Genomic DNA, 19,254 nt, shown 5'->3' with positions numbered 1-19,254 from the left:
AGAAGATAAAACTCGTGATTAGGTTAGGTTTGGTTAGGTTATGTTAGGTTATGTTAGGTTAGGTTAGGTTAGGTTAGGTTAGGTTAGGTTAGGTTATAAGAGGCTACAATGATCACTATTACAAGTATTTACCACAGTCAGCACCACCATCACCCCTACCACAGCTACCACCATCACCCAGTCTATAGCTACCACCACCATCATCCCTACCACAACTACCACCACCATCACCCTTACCACAACTACCACCACCATCACCCTTACCACAACTACCACCACCATCACCCCTACTACAGCTACCACCATCACCCAGACTAAAGCTACCACCACCATCACCCTACCCACAACTACCACCACCATCACCCCTACCACAACTACCACCACCATCACCCTTACCACAACTACAACCACCATCACCCCTACCACAACCACCACCCTGGCCATTCTGTTCACTATTCCCACAAAAGTAGTAATTCCCCGCCTTTAAAGCTGACCATCAGATCGGACCCTTCCAGCTCTCTCTCTCTCTCTCTCTCTCTCTCTCTCTCTCTCTCTCTCTCTCTCTCTCTCTCTCTCTCTGTCTGTCTTTCTATGCCCCTCCTATTTCCTTTTTCTCTCACTTCTCTACCTCCCTATCTTTCCCTGTTACTTTCTCCCCTGTTTCCTTCTTTCTTTCTCTCACACTTCCTCTATCCTCTATATCTCTCCTACTCTATCTGGCTATAATTCTGTCTCTCTGTCTCTTTCTCCTCTCCATCTGTACCTTCTAGCTATCTCTGTCTCTCAATCTATTTACGTCGTTCTCTGTCATATATATCTATTAACATCTCTCTTTGTCTCTCTCTATTTCGTTACAGCCTTCTCTCTCTCTCTCTCTCTCTCTCTCTCTCTCTCTCTCTCTCTCTCTCTCTCTCTCTCTCTCTCTCTCTCTCTCTCTCTTCTTTCTCGTGTATCTCCTCCACTTTCTCTCTTTCTCTCTACCGCCTATCTCCCCTCGTCGTTTCTCTCTCTCTCTCTGTGGTAACATATACAAGCAACACTTCTGATTAATATACCACTAGCGTCACTAGCTTCCCTCCCCACCTTCCCTCCCCTCCGCTTCCTCCTCCCTCCTCCTCCCTCCCTCCCTCCCTCCCTCCCTCCCTCTCCTCCCACCCTCCTACCTCCCTCCCCACCCTCCCTCCTTTACCCATTCTCTGGGACTGGTGGTGGTGGGTGATAAGTGAGTGGTAATTAGTGGTAGATGGTGGTAGATGGTGGTAGGTGGGTGAGATTGCGATGGTGTTAGTAGGTGGTCATGGTGAGTGGTGATGATGAGGTGTTAAGGTATATATTTGTTAGACTATGTGTGTGTGTGTGTGTGTGTGTGTGTGTGTGTGTGTGTGTGTGTGTGTGTGTGTGTGTGAGCTTCCGAACATACACGTGTCATATACACAACCACCATAAATAGTGTCTGGCAAGAGAGGGAACAAAACAACAAGTCATCTCTCTCTCTCTCTCTCTCTCTCTCTCTCTCTCTCTCTCTCTCTCTCTCTCTCTCTCTCTCTCTCTCTCTCTCCAGCTAATTTAATGCCACAGTTGAACCGCGATGGATGGAGAGAGAAATTGTTGATGGAAATTGCTGATAGACTGTTAGAAGTTGTCGGTAGGATGATGGAAATTGTTGGCAGGATGATAAAAATTGCTTGATAGTATAATGGATAGAAATCATTCTTAAATAACATCTACTGTTTCTGTACATCTCCTTCTGTATCTACACTCAATTTGTTCTCTCACACACCATTACAGAAATGTTCTCGGATAACATCAACACGTTCTACAAGTTCAGCCATCTACCCCGACTACAATTTCAGAACAAAATGGCCCCATCTGTTTACATTGTAGACATTTCCCGCCAAATGCGATCAGCTGACAATTTGGCGGGAAAGGCGTGTTTATCTTCCCAAGGAAACCCATCACGGAGGGAAAAAAGTCAAATTGTAAACACGGAAATAGTTGTAGGGAAATAAATCTGTTACTACTACTACTACTACTACTACTACTACTACTACTACTACTACCAAGAGAAAATTAACATCAATGAACTACAAACCAAGACACGGACAACAGTTGTAGACAGACAAAGATACCGATAGACAGAGAGACAGACTGCCAGGTATTCGTGGGCGGGGAACAAAGGCTTACTGATTTAATTATATGTAGTTGAATGACCTGTGAAGCTGTGAGATGAATATAGGACAATATTTATCATTATTGTCAGTTCATATTACCATAGTTAATATTATCATTATCATCATCATTATTATTTATTATTACTGCCATAACACCATTCTCGCTCTTACAGTATTCATTATAACAAATATCATTATAATCATTACCCTTCATCATTAAAGTGACTATAATTATCAAAAACATTATATCCTTTGTACTATAATTATTTCCCTACTGTTATTATCACTGACAGCTCGCGGCCGGGTTACCCACAGTGCACCCAGCTGTAAAAGGGTACCAAACTTAACCTAACTTAACCTAACCTAACTTCAGAGTTTCGGGGAAGTGAGAAGTGTCAGGGAAGAGTGCACGACCCGACTGCACCCGACACAGGATATATTCCCCTTGGCAACGCAATACTTTCAGCCACGTCAGGCAGATAACTTTCTTATTCGGCACATACATTACTGCCCTCCCCCTCCCCCTCCCCACCCCCGGGCTAAGTTCAGATTATTCAATGCTTTTACACTGTGACGACGGACCAGGGGGCTGAGAGGACGGACCAAGGGGCTGAGAGGACGGACCAAGGGGCTGAGAGGACGGACCAAGGAGCTGAGAGGACGGACCAAGGAGCTGAGGGACATTCGGGGACATAACTTGTGTTCGACTTTCAGAGCTGGTTTAATGTCTTACTGGTGACTGTTATCTTTTGTACGTTTGATTTATAATGACAAGAGGAGGAATCACACACACACACACACACACACACACACACACACACACACACACACACACACACACACACACACACACACACACACACACACACACACACACACACACACACACACACACACACACACACACACACACACACACACACACACACACACACACCAGGATCCATATACAAAAAAAAATATACGTGGCAGGTTCCTAGGTCACAAAAAATGGACAGGCCTACTTTATAAGCAACAAGTTCATAGGCCTACATCACAAGAAAAATGTTCATAAGCCAATTCAGCAAGAAATAAGATCCACCAGAACTATACTTCACAAGAGGCAGTTCCTAGGCCTACTTATGTCTTCTTGGTGAGGAAAACGGGAAGAAACGATCATTCCCTCACATCAATGGTAAGAGGAGACAGCCAATGTCTCTCTGGGGGCTGAGAGACGGCGCCTACTCCTCCTCCCTGTTCGTGCCAGAGAGTGAGAGGAAGAGAAAGTGCTCGCTTTTACCGTGAGAGTAAAATATTCTTTTATACTGAGGGAAAGTGAGGGTTTTCTTTACCGTGAGAGAAAGTAAGATGTTTTTTTTTATCGTGAGTGAAAGTAAGATATTGTTTTACCGTAGGAGAGAGTAATTTTTTTAGGCGTTAGTGAAAGCGAGATATTTCTTTACCATAAGTGAAAGTAACATGTTTCTTAACCGTAAGAGAAAGTAATACTTTATTTAACGTGAGTGAAAGTAAGATAAAAAATATATAGTACTCCTTTATTTATCTTACGGGAAAATAACAAACGACATTGAAACATTTTTTACGAGGAACACCATTTTACAAGGAAGGAGGGAGGAAGTGAGAGGGAGGGAGGAGGAAAAGGAGGAAAGGTAAGGAAGGGGAGGAGGAGGAGGAGGAGAAGGAAGGAGAGGAGAAGAGGAAGGTAAATGAAGATCATGGAATAGGAGAGGGGAAGGAGGGGTTGAGAATGCGGGTGAAGTGATGGCAACACAACATGGCTGATCGAGTTAGCAGAGACTGGTGTGGTGTGTGTGTGTGTGTGTGTGTGTGTGTGTGTGTGTGTGTGTGCCGTTGCCTGGGTATAATCGCGTTAGGTTGTTGGTCTGAGCGACGCTGAGCACACGCATGTTGACTGAAGACACGAAGCAGGAGAAGGAAAATAGGAGGAAAGCAGAGGAGGAGGAAGGCAGAGAACAAAAGGAGGAGGAGGAGGAGGAAGAAGAAAGAACAGAGAAGGAGATGAGCAAAGGAGACTAGACGAAGAAAGGAAGAAAGGATAGAGGAGGATGAATAAGAGGAGACGAGAAGAAAGGAAGGAAAGGAAGAGGAGGAAGAAGGAAAGTGATAAAAATGACACTCATATAGACACAACACCTGACGCAGACACTCACACAGACACAACCCCTGACGCAGACACTCCACCACAGACACAACCCCTGACGCAGACACTCACACAGACACAACCCCTGACGCAGACACTCACACAGACACAACCCCTGACGCAGACACTCACACTGGAGCCCACAACCCTGACGCAGACACTCACACAGACACAACCCCTGACGCAGACACTCCTAGAGACACAACCCCTGACGCAGACACTCACACAGACACAACCCCTGACGCAGACACTCACACAGACACAACCCCTGACGCAGACACTCCACACAGAACACAACCCTGACGCAGACACTCACACAGACACAACCCCTGACGCAGACACTCACACAGACACAACACCTGACGCAGACACTCACAGAGCAACACCTGACAGACACTCACAGACACAACCACTACGCAGACACTCCACACAGACACAACCCCTGACGCAGACACTCACACAGACACAACCCCTGACGCAGACACTCACAGAACACAACCCTGACGCAGACACTCACACAGACACAACCCCTGACGCAGACACTCACACAGACACAACCCTGACGCAGACACTCACACAGACACAACCCCTGGCGCAGACACTCACACAGACCACAACCCTGACGCAGACACTCACACAGACATAACCCCTGACAGACACTCACACAGACACAACCCCTGACGCAGACACTCACACAGACATGACCCCTGACGCAGACACTCACACAGACACTGACGCAGACACTCACAGACCCACAACCCCTGCGCAGACACTCACACAGACACAACCCCTGACGCAGACCTCACATAGACACAACCCCTCACGCAGACACTCACAGGAACCCCTGACGCAGACACTCACACAGACACAACCCCTGACGCAGACACTCACAGACACAACCCCTGACGCAGACACTCCACAGAACACCCCTGACGCAGACACTCACACAGACAACCCCTGGCGCAGACACTCACAGAACAACCCGCGCAGACACTCACACAGACACAACCCCTGACGCAGACACTCACACAGACACAACCCCTGACGCAGACACTCACAGAACCCACAACCCTGACGCAGACACTCACACAGACACAACCCCTGACGCAGACACTCACAGAGACACAACCCTGACGCAGACCTCACCCCTGACACTGACGCAGACACTCACACAGACACAACCCCTGACGCAGACACTCCACACAGACACAAACCCTGATGCAGACACTCACACAGACACAACCCCTGACGCAGACACTCACAGAACCACAACCCCTGACGCAGACATCACAAGACACAACCACTGACGCAGACACTCACAGACACAACCCTGACGCAGACACTCCACAGACACAACCCCTGACGCAGACACTCACACAGACACAACCCCTGACGCAGACACTCACACAGACACAACCCCTGACGCAGACACTCACACAGACACAACCCCTGACGCAGACACTCACACACAGACATAATTCACATCTCGCCCACACCTCCAGCCTGCCTCCTCAGTCGCCACCATAACAAGAGAGCTATCAGTTTGTTGACAGCCTCAGGTAAATGTAAACATCATCTGTACCTTTCTACCTGTTGTGTTAAACAGCAGGATACTCGGGCAGAGAACACCTCCCTACCAACCTAACACTCTCACACTGACACCTTAACTACCCACACTCTCACACTGACACCTTAACCTACTACACTCTCTCACACTGACACCTTAACCTACTCACACTCACACTGACACCTAACCTACCTACACCCTCACGACACCTTAACCTACCTCACACTCTCTCACACTGACACCTTAACCTCACACTTCACACTGACACCTTAACCACTCACACTTCTACACTGACACCTTAACCTACTCCTACACTCTCACACTGACACCTTAACCTACCTCACACTCTCACACTGACACCTTAACCTACCTACACTCTCTCACACTGACACCTTAACCTACCTCACACTCTCACACTGACACCTTAACCTACCTCACACTCTCTCACACTGACACCTTAACCTACCTCACACTCTCACACTGACACCTTAACCACCCTCACACTCCCACACTGACACCTTAACCTACCTCACACTCTCACACTGACACCTTAACCTACCTCACACTCTCTCACCTGACACCTTAACCTACCTCTACACTCTCACTGACACCTTAACCTACCCTCACACCCCTCTCACACTGACACCTTTAACCTACCCACACTCTCACACTGACACCTTAACCTACCTCACACTCTCACACTGACACCTTAACCTACCTCACACTCTCTCACACTGACACCTTTAACCTACCTCACACTCTCTCACACTGACACCTTAACCTACCTCCTTCCTGACACTATACCACTCTCTCACCTGACACCTTAACCCACCTCACACTCTCACACTGACACCTTAACTACCTAACTCTCTCCTACACCTTAACCACACTCTCACACTGACACCTAACCTACCTAACACCTCTCACTGACACTAACCACCTCACACTCTCACACTGACACCTTAACCTACCTCACACTCTCACACTGACACCTTAACTCACTCACTCTCTCACACTGACACCTTAACCTACCTCTACTCTCCACTGACACCTTAACCACCACACTCTCTCACACTGACACCTTAACCTACCTACTCTCTCACTTGACACTACCCCCACACTTCTCACTGACACCTTAACCTACCTAACACCCTACTGACACCTTAACCTACTCACACTTCACTGACACTTAACCTACCTCACTTCTCACACTGACACCTTAACCTACCTCACACTCTACACTGACACCTTAACCTACTACACTTCTCACACTGACACCTTAACCTACCTAACACTCTCTCACACTGACACCTAACCTACCTCTCACTCTCACACTGACACCTTAACCTACCTAACACTCTCACACTGACCCCTTAACCTACCTCACACTCTCTCACACTGACACCTTAACCTACCCTCACACTTCTCTCACACTGACACCTCGTCTCGTAACGTTATCATGATGGTCGCCCTGGAGCTGTGAGCAGGGGTAAGGGAGCCACTTACTGTAGTGTAGTATTGAGGGGAGGTTATATAATGGCGCAAAAATACGTAAAGCGTTGTTTGGGAAGGAGAGAGAGAGAGAGAGAGAGAGAGAGAGAGAGAGAGAGAGAGAGAGAGAGAGAGAGAGAGAACACACAACCTTTTAAGCCTTCATGTCACCGCCATTGTTTTTCTGGAGTGTTGCGGTCATGTCGGAGGTCACACAAGGTTACTGACCCCTAACGTACACACCTGTCCGATATCTTACCTGGTAGAATATTCCTGAATACTACCTTTTTTTACCTCCTTCTGTGTCTCTTCCCCCCCCCCAAAAAAAACTTTAATCTTCTTCTCATTAGGAAAATATAAATAGTAGGGGAAAAAGACACAAGGGAAAAAAGGAACAAGGGAAAAAAGACACAAGGGAAAAAAGACACAAGGGAAAAAAAAATTGCAGGCAAAAACTCACAGCAGGGGAGAAAAGACAGTAAAGATGACAGACAGACAGACAGACAGACAGACAGATGACGACGGGAATAATAAGGTAATTAATACGATAAAATGTGTTAAGTGAGTGGGAGGTGAAGATTCCCCGGTACTTGAAAAATCTATATCTAGACCAACTTAATGGGTTCCGGGGGGGGCGGGTTATGGGTCTCTCAAGGGCTAGGTAATGAGGTCCTTCAAGTAGCGGGTTATGGGTTGTTTAAGGAGTAGGTAACAGGTTGGGGGAGAGGGAGGGGGAGAGGAAAGAGGGAGAGCAGGGGGAGAGAGAGGAGCGAGAGAGGGGGGGAAATAGGAGAGGGAGGGAAAGAGAGAGGGGAAGGGGATGGGGGAGAGGGGCCTGACCTGACTATCAGAGGTCACCGCCTTCACCACTCAAATGTAACAACTCATAACAGTCACCAACTCCTCCTCCTCCTCCTCCTCCTCCTCCTCCTCCTCCTCTCCCTCCTTTTCTTCTTCCTTCTCCTCTTTCCCCATCTTCCTCCTCCCCACCTCTTCCTTTTCTTCCTCCGCCTCCACACATTTATATTGGGTGGTGAGTAATTTTGGTAAAGTGAACAGGAGGAAGAGGTGGTGGAGGAGGAGGAGGAGGAGGAGGAGGAGGAGGAAGACGATAAACAACGAACGAACGATTTTAAGATAACCAAGAAGGTATTAAGACATCACAGCATCACAGCACAAAGGGGGTACAGCAGGCCCCTTAAATAGATTCCCAATCATTAAACCTTTACAGCACAGACTTTAGATATACCCAGCCAACACACCTTAATTAACATCACACACCTTATAAATCCAGCCAACGCACCTTAATTAACAGCACACACCTTAATTAACAGCATAACTGTATATCTAAACTTTACAGCCTATTAGCCAACCTTTACAGCACAACAGACATAGATAACAGCGCCATCAGTCATCACAGCATTTAACAGCACTGTCAGTTGTCAAGCTAAGGCTATCCTGTACTAATTGTGTTCTCGTGTTGTACTCACATTAAGAAGTTGATTCCACACACCTCACACACCTGGCTTAATGTATACATACCTGTAAGAGAGAGAAAACAAGGAAATTAATAATATACATACATGAAAATAAGATATTAATACATACAAGGGAATAAAATAATAATATACTAAATAAAAATAATAAAATATATACACGTTTTGTTTTTTAATAATAAACACCTTAGGAAAAATATGATGATACTTAAAATAAACCAATTAGTAAATATATATAAAAAATATATAAAAAATACAGAACATAATATGACATAGGAATTTAATGAAGGTGTCAGGTATATTTTTTTCTTTTTACCGTTTCATTAGCGTTAATTATATAATATTAGTTATGCATAGGATTGATTTTAATGTCAAAATTAACATGGGCGTAAAACTTCAGGTAAAATGTGTATAATAGGTAAATATTTAAATAGAATCTGATTAAAAATATGTCAATTATTCATACTTGTTATATACATCAGTCCATTTATGTATAAGTTTGATCAACCTTCCCCCCTTGGCTATACATAATATACATACACAAAATAATTAGTTAAAATAATAATAAAAGAATTCTAAGTGATTTTATGAATGTTTTTGATATAGGTTAAAATAAATCGGATTTTATAAAGCTACAGCATCTACAAACCTCACCTCAACTACTTGTACTTCACCTCACCTACCTGTACATCACCTCACCTACCTGTGCATCACCTCACCTACCTGTACCTCACCTCACCTACCTGTACATCACCTCACCTACCTGTACTTCACCTCACCTACCTATACATCACCTCACCTACCTGTACCTCACCTCAACTACCTGTACATCACCTCACCTACCCTTCCACTTGTACATCACCTTCTTGCCCATCACCCTCACCCTACCTGTACCTCACCCCTCCTTCTTGTACCTCACCTCAACTTCCTGTACCTCCCACCTCCAACTACCTGTACCCCTCCACCCCTCCCACCTACCTGTACCTCCTCACCTACATCACCTCCCTACCTGTACTTCCACCTCACCTACCCCTATACATCACCTCCACCACCGCTGTACATCCACCTCACCTACCTGCACATCACCTCACCTACCTGTACATCACCTCACCTACCTATACATCATCTCACCTACCTGTACATCACCTCACCTACCTGTACATCACCTCACCTACCTATACATCACCTCACCTACCTGTACATCACCTCACCTACCTGTACATCACCTCACCTACCTGTACATCACCTCACCTACCTGTACATCACCTCACCTACCTGTACATCACCTCACCTACCTGTACAATGATAATTAATGTTCCTATACAAAATCTACATAATATTCTGCACACGTAATCATCTGACGTGACAAAATAAAGTTAATATAAACACACGTAAGACCTAACCAGCCAGACATGAGCAGCCAGACATGAGCAACCAGACATGAGCAGCCAGACATGACCAACCAGACATGACCAGCCAGACATGAGCAGCAGCGGCAGGAAGAGGAAGTCACTCGAGGTCGTTAGCATCACCCAGACTAACTAACCAATTGATGGCTGTGATTACAACAATTTACCTGGTGAAGGGAGGTAGTTAGTTAGCCTGATAGCGAATCTTTACTCACTCACTCACTCACTCATTCACTCACTCACTCACTGGGAATATCACGTTAATAATTATGACTCTCGACTCACTCCTCTTCCTTCCTCATCCTCCTCCTTATCCTCTTCTTCCTTCCTCATCCTCCTCCTCCTCCTTCTCTTCCTTCCCTATCTTCCTTCTCCTCACCACCCCAAGCAGGTAAGGGACACCAAATGATTTTCTCGACGTAGATGAGTGAGTGAGGGTAGCGAGAAGTATCGTCGGAGAGTTGGGAGATATCGCCGGGCGCCTTGGAAATTTTTACCCAGGACTTGGAGATATCGTCGAAGGTAGTGGTAGTCTCTCTCTCTCTCTCTCTCTCTCTCTCTCTCTCTCTCTCTTCTACAGAAAGTTAAATGACCTGTCCTTAAAGCCTAACAAAACACACACACACACACACACACACGTGAGTTAAGCCTCAGCACTCACACTGCCTCCACCACCTCCCCCCCCCCCCCATCCCTCCCCAGCCCAATTAATTCTCACCTTAAATGTTCCAGACACGATATTTACATAACAATTAAATCCGGTAGAGTCACCTGGCCTTCCATAACAATTAATTCATTAAAGTTAGCCGCTCAGGTAATGTTTTGTTAGGGTTTCTCTACGTTAACCAATCGCTTTAGCCTCATTTATTTACTCTCTTTATACGTCTGTTATCGTTCTTTCCTGTGTCTCTGTTCTTTCTTTGGTTATATCTGTTATTATTGGTTTTTCCACCATTCCTTCTTCGTATGTAATTTTTTTATTGAGTCTTTAAGTTTATTTTTTTATTCATTTCGTTATCATTTTCTTCTGGTGCAGCCTTTAGACTCTCTCTCTCTCTCTCTCGTCATGCTCTGCCTTTTATCTTTCTCTCTCTCTCTCTCTCTCATCCCCTAATTCATCCATTGTTTCTCTCCCTTACTCTCAATCTCTCTTAATCCCTCTTTCCCTCTGTTACCTTCTCTTTTATCCTCTCTCACATATTCCCTACAGTTATCCTCAAGGTTCTTTCTTCAACTCTTATCTGTTTTCTTTATTCATCTCATTCAATTTAAGTCCTCTCCTTTTCCCCCTTTATTGTGGTTCTCTTATTTATCTATTTTCTTATTTCTTTATGTATCTTCCCTTTTTAACTCTCTCGTCCTTTTCTCCTCATCTTTTTAATCGTCTTATTCTTCTCTGCCATATTCCCTCTTTCCCCTCTTCCTCCTCTCATTATTCTCTTTTTCTCTTCTTTTTTCTCCTTCTATTCTTCATGCTCCTTCTATTCTTCTCTCTCTCTCTCTCTCTCTCTCTCTCTCTCTCTCTCTCTCTCTCTCCACTACCAACCTCCTCTCCCCTACCTCGCTCCCTTCCCTCTCTCAGCCTCCTCTCACCGGCCGGCTCAGCCTGTCACACGGCTTTCAAGTAAATTACCCTGTCCCTCTCTCTCTCTCTCAGTACCCCGTCCTCCCCTCTCACCCCCCTCCTACCCTCTCACCCCCACCTCCCCCCTTGAAGGTCTTTCCACTGCAATAATTACAATGAACCATCCACGAGGAAAATGAGAGAGAGCGAGAGAGAAGAGTCTAAATCATCCTGTTGATCTTGTGGATTTAGGAATTACAACCATTCAATCCTAGGTAATTATCGTCTTCAAAAAAAAATATAAATAACCCCCCCCAAAAATGTTGTTAATATCATTTGTGAAAACAGACAAGACAGACAGACATTTTCTCTTCACCTTATAAAGAGAACAAAAATATGAAGAAAAATAAATAATAATCTAAAGGAAAAAAAAGCCTAAACAGTCAAGTAAAAAGCAGCTAAAAGCTAAACGGTAAGGCTAACACCTTAATGTGCTTAATGGTGTGGGGTAAATATTAATGGTCAGGGGAACAAGCAGTGAAGTGAGCAGGAGGGAGAGAGGAGAGGAGGGAGAAGAGAAGAGTGACGAAGGAAGGACCTCCCACCTCCATCTCTCTCTCTCCATCACAGTCCTTCCTCCCTCCTACCCTGCTGCCTTCCCTTTCCTTCCTTCCTCTTCCCCCTCTCTCCACCTGAAACCTTCCCCCCCCCTCCCTTTCTCTTCCCCTTTCTCCACCAACAAGCCTTTCCCTCCTTTCTTCTCCTATCCCCCATCACAAATCCCCCTTCCCCTCTCAACCAAGAACCATAAAGCCTTTGACCTCTCGCGCCATCTATTGAGCCATGAGGACATTAAGCCCATGTGATGACTCCCCCCCTCATCAAAACCAATGGACTGTAATCTTATTAATGGTGCCAAATGGGTATATATCCCCTTTAACCTCTAGGTCCCAGCCAATTTAATGGGGTCGTTTCAAATAGTATATGGTGGTATTTAAGGTGAGGGGTGGTTGTGGTATCTAAAGGGGGTGGTTGTGGTATCTTAAAGAGGGTGGTTGTGGTATCTGAAGGGGGTGGTTGTGGTATCTTAAAGAGGTTTCCTCGATATTTTATGCTACTTCGACACACACACACACACACACACACACACACAGACACAGCTGGTAGTGGTGGTGATCAAGTCCAGCGGCTCATGCAATATTCACCACCGACACACGCCCTCAGCTGGTGCTCCGTGTTCCTCAGCTGGTGCTCCGTGTTCCTCAGCTGGTGTTCCGTGTTCCCCATCTGATATTCCGTGTTTCCCAGCTGGTGTTCCGTGTTCCACTACTGGTGCTCCGTCGTGGAACCACTAGGCCAGACACGTTATCATACTATTCAAACTTTACATCACAAAACTATACAAGTGCCCAGCAAACATGATAAGGGGGGGAAGAAGGAGGAGAAGGGGGGGGGCAGGATGGGGAAGGGAGAAGGGGCAAGGAGGAGGAAGATGTTAAGGGAAGAAGAAGAGGAGGAGAGGGGGGCCAGGAGGGAAAAGGGAGGAGAGGGAGCAGGGAGGGGAAAAGGAGGGTGCAGGAGGAGGAGAAGGGGGCAGGGAGGGGAAGGGAGTAGGAGAAAGGGAGAAGGAAGAATAAGAGTGGGGGTAAGGGTTACAGCACCAGAGGGGTATAGCATCAGGGGTGGGGGATACAGCACCGGGGAGGGAGTGCCACCAGGGGAGGAGTGCACTTCACAGGGAGGATATAGCACCAGGGAAGGGATGCACCAGGGAAGGGTATAGCACCAGGGAAGGGAGTATAGCACCAGGAGGTATAGCACCAGGGGAGGTATAGCATTAAGGGGAGGGTATAGCATCGGGGGAGGTATAGCATTAAGGGGACAGGGAAGTACAGCGCGTCAATGGGCCGAGCTTTACAATGCATCAGGAAACTCCCCAATAAAAAAAGTTTCCCAAATAAACACAAAAGAGTCCACTCTTGACCATCTCAAACTACCAGTTTAACGGCATAAGGAGGGAGGTGACGGCAGAGGGGTGGGGACAGCGGAGGAGGGTGGGGCAGCGGAGGGGTGGGGGCGTGAGAGGGTGGGGGCGGCGGAGAGGAGTGGGGTGGGGGGGGGTTGGGTGGGCGGCGGGAACAGTGGATGGAAAAAGCAGACTCAGAGCATTCTAGGGGAAAGTACCCTAACTTGGGGCATAAAGTGAGAAAAATTCCCACCTGAGAGTATATGAAAATCCCTAACTTGGGAAAATGATGAAAAAAATCCCTATCTGGAAGGATACTAAGGGAATAATCCCAAAATAGGAGTATATGAAGGAAAAACTTCCTAATTATGAGCACACGAAGTAGAATACTTCCCTAACTAGGAGGAAATAACGGGAAGTCTCTAGGATCAAAGAGGATACATACCCTAAATAAAATATACCAACTGCCCAAAGTGGGGAGAAAAATGTAAGGAAAATCCCCTAAACCAGGAACATGTAGGAAACTAAGGCAGGGGAAAATCCCTCAAATTTGAGGATCTAAGTGTAAGTTCTTAACAGAGAGGGCGACTGAGGTAGAGAAATTACCCTACTTGGCAGGACATAACACAAGTCCTCAACGCAGGGGACTGACGTAAGGAAAATCCCCTAAATAACACGATGAAAAAGGTGCAGATAGTGCTACACAACTAACACTCAAAAAGCACACTAAATAACCAAGTCTTCCACACACAAGGAGGCAACGTGGCTGGCACTTCACTCGACCACCTCTTTACGATCGGTAAGTTAAGTCACCCCGTCACAGCCCTGGCCACGAACACGGAACTTCCCCACTACAGCACCCGAAAAAATATGTAAAAGACAATAAATGATAAAGAGGAGGAAAACAAAGACAGAACTTAAGCAATACAGTAAATTAGAATAAAGAAGAACTTGATAACTATGAGCCAGACAGATAGACAAACAGACAGACAGAGCATGCCACAAATATGTCCCATCCCCCTCCCGAAATTACGGTCGGGGGATAAAGAGAGATTAAAAGGGATGAAATTTTGTGTATCTCTTCCCAGAAAGACGAGGGAAGAGAAGTGGCTGATAAAACAGGAGATAAACCAACACAATTGTTCACTAAAACCACACACAGGGAAACTTGTTAGTCACACCTTGTTTTGCTTACACACGAGGAGTTACTACTACTACTTTTTTTTTTTTTTAACGTGGCCTCAGCCTCAATACACACCTTCACCATTTATTTACCTTAATATTAACTATCCTAATACATAAGCAACTATCTATCGTTAATTAGTTGAGCCCAGATCGATGCGGCATTGTGACTGTAGCCTCTGTCGATATCTGAGGTTGGGGAAAGCTCTTCTAGACGAGGTGACATTATCGGCTTGACAAATGGGCTGCTGCTTTGAATCAGCTCCGAGTCTGGCGAAAACATCTTGGGGCCATAGAGGTTGTGACACTGCGGTGGCTGGTCGATTTGAAAAATACTACTACTACTACTACTATTACCACCACCACCACTACAATACTACTATTACCACAACCACCACTACTACTTCTACTACTACTACTACTACACTACTACTACTACTACTACTACTATAATAATAATAATAATAATAATAATAAACATTTCAAAAAGAAGTGAACGATAAAAAAAGAACAAAACTAAAAAAAAAAAAAAGTAAAGAAAAAGAAAATCATATTCAGGATTATACAGTAAAACTTTCTAATTATCGTAGTTTCTTCAAGGGTTTTCGTCCCGGCTGGAACTTTCGTCAGTACTTGATCACGAAGGGTGCGACTCTCCTGCCACACTTTCTAACTTTCTCCCGTGTGATGTAACTCAACCAGGAAAAATTGACATTGGAATTTGGGTGAAAATATTTTGTGAAATTTTAATCCGATAGTTTTTGAGTGGAATCGAAATATAATATTATTATTATTATTATTATTATTATTATTATGACAATCAATATTATTACAACCACAATACTTACATAAACACATAACTCATAACTATGCATATATTACGTCACTACACCACTACTCACAACACACACACACACACACACACACACACACACACACACTTCTCATATAAGAGTGATATATATTCATGCTCACAAGCTATCTCTAAAGTGAGCCAGTCAAACTCACAAGAAACTTATAATTTGATCACCTCTCTCTCTCTCTCTCTCTCTCTCTCTCTCTCTCTCTCTCTCATTTAATATTCTTTATCTTCTAACGATGTCATGTGTGTGTGTGTGTCGTAGTCACCTGTTAAGCGTACAAGTATATATTTACGACTGAATAATTCTAATAGTGAATTATAAAATGAATTTCAACGATTAAAATGAATCATAGTGAATTATCAAATGAAAAACCATGGAATCGAAGTAATATTAAACCCTTATTTGACCCGTATTTCACCCGTATTTCACCCGTATTGTGGAGAGAAATCTGACCTCGGCTTCATGTCAATTTCCTCCATTAAAAGATGAAGGGATCTTTCTCTGGCAGACGTCCAACACACCTGTCAAGTCTCTTCAATGATCGATTCCACTCGTGTTGGTATTATTTTGATGGCAGACAGACAGACAAACAGAGATATAGACAGACAGACAAATACAGACAGACAGACAGACAGAGATAGAAGTGACCAGGTGTAACTTTCACTACCCTCACCCCTCCCTCACCCCTCCCCTCACCCCTCCCCACCACCTACCCTACAACTTTCCCCCTTCCTCACAACCCCCACCCACCTATCCATCTAATGAGTGACGGTCACCTGCCAATTCCGAGTAATATGGGGAGGGGAGGAGGAAAGAAAGCAGGAGGAAGGAGGAGGAGGAGGAGGAGGAGAGAGGAGGAGGAGGAGGAGGAGGAGGAGGAGGAGGAGGAGGAGGAGGAGGAGGAGGAATGGAGGAGGAGGAGGAGAGGTGGGGAGAGGAGTGAGAGAGAGGATGAGAGGGATGAGAAGGAAGAGGAGGGGGGAGTTGGGTAATAGGGAGGAAGAAGAAGAAATTGCCGGGGCGATAAGTCATAATGGTGTAGTTCAAAGTGCACGTGGTCGGGCTGGTCACCACCCCCCCCTCTCCTCTCAAACCCCTTCCGTTGTCCTTCTGTTGTCCTTCTGTTTCCTCAGCCGTTCCGCTGTCTACCTCTTCTTCCATCCCTCTCAACCTCTCCTTCCTCCTCTCAACCTCTTCTTCCTCCCTCTCAACCTCTTCTTCCCTCCTCTCAACCTCTTCTTCCTCCCCTCAACCTCTTCTTCCTCCCTCTCAACCTCTTCCTCCCTCTCAACCTCTTCTTCCCTCCCCTCTCAACCTCTTCTTCCTCCTCTCAACCTCTTCTTCCCTCCTCTCAACCTCTTCTTCCCTCCCTCTCAACCTCTTCTTCCCTCCCTCTCAACCTCTTCTTCCCTCCCTCCTCCTCAACCTCTTCTTCCCTCCTCTCAACCTCTCCTTCCCTCCTCTCAACCTCTTCTTCCCTCTCTCTCAACCTCTTCTTCCCTCCCTCTCAACCCTCTTCTTCCCTCCCCCTCAACCTCTTCTTCCCTCCTCTCAACCTCTTCTTCCCTCCCTCTCAACCTCTCTCCTTCCTCCTTCTCAACCTCTTCTTCCCTCCCTCTCAACCTCTCCTTCCCTCCTCTCAACCTCTTCTTCCCTCCCTCTCAACCTCTTCCTTCTCTCCCTCTCAATCTCTCCCTCCCTACCTCATGTCAACAGGAAGTACCCTACGTCAGAGATCACCATGACAACCCGCACCTGCTTCTCCTCCTCCTCCTCCCAAAACCATCCACGCCTTCGTCAGGAGAGAGAAGCATCCCTAGGGTACACTGGCTCAGGGCTGTATCTGGGGTACACATTCTCTGGGGTACATTGCTTAGGGTACCGTCTCTGGGGTACACGGCCCTTCTGACACACATTCCTTAATCACTACTAAACTCTTCCTTATTACATGTACTCAACCGGATATAAACACGGAGAGTACCAGATACAGAGACGTTCAGTACCAGATATAAACAATAAAACTACCAGAAAGGAACTTGTACTTCTACTAGATATAAATATTTAGAATCTCACTCCTCCACACACACACACACACACACGCACACACACACACACACACAAAACCATCCATCCATCACCTCAACCAACACCTCCCCCCACCAAAAAAAAAATGCTTATCAAAATCCTTTTTACCTACACCAAGAGCAATATTCACATTATTAAAACTTGATAAACCAGAGGAACTAATATGCAGATTCTCCTCCTCCCTCCCTCCTTTCACTTCCTCCTTCACTTCCTCTCCCATTGGCCTCTCTACCCTTTCTCATATTCTCCTCTATCCCTTACCGTCTTTACACAACTGGGGATGTAATTTCCCTAACCTGAAAGTTGTTAAAGGGCAATACCACAACATAACAATAACAACAAAAACAACAACATAACAACTGAGAACAACAACGACACCACAACATAAGAACAACAACACAACTTGATGTCTTGAAGGCATCGAGTCAATAACATTAATTAAGGATATATATTTGGGACCCGTTGGATATATTTATAACTTCAAAAACAAAGTAGAGGGGTGGGGTGTGGTGGGGTGTGTGTGTGTGGGGTGGGGTGAGGTGTGTGTGGGCGGGGTGGGCGGGGTGTGTGTGTGTGGGGTGGGCGGGTGAGGTGGGCGGGGTGGGGTGGAGGTGGGCGGGGGTGGAAAGATGTATGCTACGATAAAGAGAGAGGAGAGAGAGAGGGGAATCTTTCATCATACCAACTCTACGAAGTCAAAGAAGATTACTTGTTAACCCATCATCCAATTACGAGTCATTCAGGCTGGTAGTTAAACCCAATTTTCCAGCTAGGACTATTATTCAACCACCCCTCTCTGTCTCCTTTTTTCTTTCTTTTCCTTTAGTCTCTTGCATCTTTTTCCCTGTCCATTTTCTTTTCATATACGAGTATAAATATTTTATATAATGGGCGTCTAACTTCCTGTGATAAATATAACTAATTTGTGAAAACGTGAGTCAGTGAACCGGAACCTAACCTAACCATTGATAATCTGTATATATATACAAAATAGCGTCTTCTTGCCCCTTATTATCCCTTAATCTCCCTTAATGTCCTTTATACAACCCCTGTTCCCTCTTAGTCCATTAATCCCCTTTAACAACCCATACACTCCCTCACACATCCCCTAGCCCCTTTAAACTCCCTTTACCCCCTTCCCTAGCCACACCAAAAACACCCCCTTAGCACCACCTTAAACCAACACACCTAAGGTATAACAGGTGTAACAGAGGTCAAGACATGTGCTACACCTGTGCTACACCTGTGTGCCTCTAATGCTTCAATAACAGTAGAAAATAATAAAGTATTTTTTTCTCA

This window comes from Homarus americanus, unplaced genomic scaffold, assembly GCF_018991925.1.
Source record: "Homarus americanus isolate GMGI-L3 unplaced genomic scaffold, GMGI_Hamer_2.0 scaffold48354, whole genome shotgun sequence".
Lineage (NCBI taxonomy): Eukaryota > Metazoa > Arthropoda > Malacostraca > Decapoda > Nephropidae > Homarus > Homarus americanus.
This window is presented reverse-complemented; position numbering follows the sequence as displayed.